The sequence below is a fragment of the Clupea harengus genome, unplaced genomic scaffold (genome assembly GCF_900700415.2).
Source record: "Clupea harengus unplaced genomic scaffold, Ch_v2.0.2, whole genome shotgun sequence".
NCBI lineage: Eukaryota > Metazoa > Chordata > Actinopteri > Clupeiformes > Clupeidae > Clupea > Clupea harengus.
In genome coordinates, this window is record NW_024879645.1 from 67,360 (window position 1) to 71,933 (window position 4,574).

At 45.0% G+C, this 4,574-nt stretch overlaps 1 pseudogene; it reads right to left on the reverse strand.

Annotated features, from left to right (window-relative positions):
• Window positions 1-748: 748 nt before the first annotated feature.
• LOC122129441 lies at window positions 749-4,309 on the reverse strand (annotated as a pseudogene).
• Window positions 4,310-4,574: the final 265 nt, after the last annotated feature.

Below are 4,574 nucleotides of genomic sequence, written 5' to 3' on the forward strand. Positions count from 1 at the left end.
CACTAAATCTAGGTTTACAAGTAGCAGAATGGTGCTTTTTTTAAACATACAAGGTGCTGTTTGAGTTTGCTGAAACAGATATGAAACCACCCTTCCCCCCTAAATAATGCCCCTAGCAAACACACACTATCGGTCGACTATTTCCCCCCTTTTACTCATCTACTCACACACACACACACACACACACACAGAGATATACCCGAACAAATAGAGAAAATTACTTCTCAATGACAAAGCCAATGTGCTGTTTTTGTAATGCAGAAGTCCACAACAATTTTTGCCATCTCTGTTTTTACAGTAATCATTAGTGCAAAAGTGTTAAGAGTGCAGGCAACCACAGTCACTTCAGTATTAAACCCAAGGCAAAAACGACTTTATTAGTACAAAAACAGTATTCAAACATCTTTAAAACAAACAGTTCAGAACATGAAAATACATCCAAGCAAAGCTGCTTTTTAGAGAATTATCTTGGGGACTTCAACATACCACATAATTAAGAGTTGTCAAACTGCATCAAACAGGAAACACATCACACATCTTCCTCTCACACAGTGCACTGATTTCTTCACTTAAGGGTACAGTCCACAATTCTAGTGAAAATGTGTTGAGATCTGAGCTGAAATGACACCCCTCCTTGGTCCTGACAGGTGTTGATTGGCTGAAATAGACACACACACACACACACACACACACACACACCTCTCTTTCCTGACCCCTGGGCTGTGTACACACACCAGAGGTTTTTATGAGCACACACAAAGACGACCGCTAGTCGACCGTGAGGAGCAATTCGCTAAAGTTGACAAAAAGTATATTGGGTTCGAATTGCAGACGCCACCTTCAAATGACAACTACGCAGACCATATGTAAAGCATGTGTCTGTGTCTGCTGTCATAAGCACAACCCCATGTAGCATCTAACTCTGATGTGGCACCAAGCAACCGCATCAGGACCGGATCTCAGCCAGATTCACCCCCGACTGTGTGTGTCTGTGTGTCTGCTGTCATAAGCACAACCCCATGTAGCATCTAACTCTGATGTGGCACCAAGCAACCGCATCAGGACCGTATCTCAGCCAGATCTACCCCCAACTGTGCTGCGTGTGGAGGGCAGTTGAGTACAGTGGCGTTGTGAAATGCTGTCTGGCAGGCAGTGGACAGTGTCATCTGAGACGCATGAACTATGGCTCATTTCGTACTGCTTCATCAGCTCCCCAGACAGAAGGCAGAACCATTCCAGTCTGGGCTTTTCCGCAATAACATGCTCACATCTCCATGCGTCTTTCTATCTCTCAGGCAACGCACTGTCCACAGGTCTTGTTCAATTATCATGGTTATCTTCTTCTGAAATGTTATCTAAAAATCTCTCTCTTTAAAATTTCTGTGAGGAAATGAGCGGTGGCCATGTCAGTCTGTCTTTGCGTGCGGCCCGTTGGTCTCGGTGATTCGGTCCCGCCGGCCCCAGCGCCGGTACTTGCGCACGGTGAATCGGGCGATGTCCACGGTGAACACCCAGCTGAGCACGTACATGGCCACACGCCACACTTGATGACGAACTTGGGGCGGGGCGAGATGAGCTCGCAGTAGAGCATGTTGGCGCCCACCACGATGCGCATGAGCACGAAGAGCAGCACGAAGCTCACATCCACCGCGTCGCCCAGCCGGCTCTCGTAGCGGCCCGTCTGCCGCAGGAACCAGCGCGCCTGCAGCAGGGGGTTGGTGATCTCGCTGCCGAAGATCACCGCGCACGACTCGATGCCCGACTCGCCCAGGACCAGCGTCAGGATGATGCCTAGGATGCTGATGGTGTGGTGTGCCAGCATCACCAGGCCCTCGGTGCGGAAGTAGATACACCAGGCCATGTCAAACAGGAAGTAGCTCAGGCTCAGCACCATGGCGCTCATCTGCAGAGGCGTGTTCTTCGTACCTGGAAAACCATCACAAGAGATGATGACACAGGAAATGACATGCAAAAGACCCTGATGCTGCTGAAGGTAGATGTGTAGCATAGCATAGCATAGCGTTACAGAGTAGAAGGCCTGAATTGTTTTGGCTTAAAGCCATTCATTGTGTTCACTGATGCCTGGAATAAGCGCTATGACAGAGTTCATATCATTTTGAGATGGTTGACTAATCATACTGAGAGGGACTAATAACTGTGACCCTGGGTTGTGCAGTACATCAGGAAGTGTGTGGGAAAGCTGGCCAAGGGGCAGTGAACTCCTGAGTAGAGTAGAACAGAATAGAGTAGAATAGAACAGAATAGAGTAGAATAGAACAGAATAGAATAGAATAGAACAGAATAGAGTAGAATAGAACAGAATAGAGTAGAATAGAATAGAACAGAATAGAATAGAACAGAATAGAGTAGAATAGAATAGAACAGAATAGAACAGAGTAGAATAGAACAGAACAGAATAGAGTTAATAGAACAGAATAGAACAGAACAGAATAGAGTACAATATAACAGAATAGAGTAGAATAGAATAGAACAGAACAGAATAGAGTAGAATAGAACAGAATAGAGTAGATTAAAACAGAACAGAATAGAGTAGAATAGAACAGAATAGAGTAGAATAGAACAGAATAGAGAATAGAATGGATTGGCTTTATTGTCATTGTACAGTTGAAAGACATGCACATATAAATAAAGACACAAAGTGTTTTATAAGAGTGCAAGTGAAGCAATGTATTAAGATAGAAAACCTGAGTAAACAGCAGAGTAAATATGTGATTAAGTGGCAGTATAAGCACTGGTGGTAGTTATTGCACATGGAAATAGAAATAGTACACATGTAAACACAAAAATACACTTGGAACTGTGGAGAAATCCCATCCCACACACACACACACACCACACAGACACATTCGATCAGATATGCCCAGTGCTGTGGCCTCCCTGTTCCTCACCTGGATAGCTGAAGGGCCAGGGTCCATCCACATAGCCGATGTAGGCGGTGATGCAGATAGCCAGGATGCCATGGACCAGAGTGACCAGGCGACAGTTCCACTCGTATCCATGGGAACCGTTTGAGTGGCAGAGGAAAGCGTAGAGGCTGATCCAACCCAAGAGGGACAGAAGTACTCCGACTAGCCATGTCATCTCGCTGGGGCAGACACATTACATAACATTTAAGTGTACTCACATAGCAGATGCTCACAGTAAAGTGCAAATACGCACTCATTCATGGGCCTGATACTGGATGAACTACCATACAGAATGAGTTCAATCCATAAAAACATTCCTTTATGACTCACAAATCCACATACCTTCAATTACGCCCCACAGTAGATGAAAATACCCAGACTTACTGCTTCCAAATGCTTGCCTGAGCAATCCTCAGTTCTTCAGTGACAACTACAAGTCCTTGTGTGATAACCGTCTCACAGTGACAGGGGACGGTCTAAAGTGGGCTGAGGGATCCTGGGTATTGGGAAATGAGCGGGCAGCTGGCACACTATGGACAGTGTCAAAACTAGAGCAAAAGTATCTATGCTTGCTGCGTCCGCCACGGCCCAGTGGGCTGAGAATGCTGAGCTGAAACACCCTGGTCTTTGTCAGGACTTTGTGACTTTTGTTTCCACATCCCTCTGTAAAAGCTGTGATCTGTGACATTTTACAAGACACCCTTGTCATATCGTTATTATACTAGCAAGTCCAATACAATAAGAATCGATGTGTAACGCCACATTTATATTATGTTCTTACATAATGGCACAGTGCGCACGTAGTCACTAGGCCTACTTCTAAGTAGGCTGTTTGTGTAACAGACAACCAAGCGAGAGCCATAATCGAGTTTTCAAACACACAAGTACACATTATTTTCAAACAGTACAAACTGTGTTTTTATACAACACATAGCCTATGTTGCACTGTAAGTAATGGGATTGTGACACTGTAACAAGATGAATGCTATGTGAAATCCAGATCAACAATAATTTAAGTGTAGTAGGATAGTATACTTTTGGTAGCCTGCCATACTCCCCCGCCCCCTCTTGAGCTTTAGTGGTCTGTCCATTGTCTAAGCTTAGATTGACATGGATGAAGTAGAGATGGGCTTTAATATTAAGGGATGATTTCTTTCCACCCATACAGAACGGAACAGGATGTTTGTGAAGCCATCAAACCTCGAGAATGTAAACCAATGCTATTATAACTGGCATGTGTTGGCTTTCACTGCAACAGTTACCAATAGCCTATCTGTATGTAAACGTGCAGTTCAGCATGAAAGCGTAGCCTACAATCATGATCACAGACAAGGCATCAAACGGGAATGAAAAGACAGAGACAGCTGGGACGTTTAGATGTGTGGCGTAGGCTACTTGTTCTATAATGAATTAGCCTACCTGAACTATTCAAGAACCACAGTTCCATCGGAGAACCAGGATCGGTGTATTCACTTGTTATGTCCACAGTAGTGACGCTCGGATCATCGTGGCACCGGGCCTGTTGGAACGTTTAAAGCGAATATAACCAACATCCCCCTTCAAGTCTCAGGCCTCAAGAAAGAAAGGCACTGTCTGAATCATTCGCAACAAACAACGTCTTCACGGAGACAGTACCCAGTGCTCCAC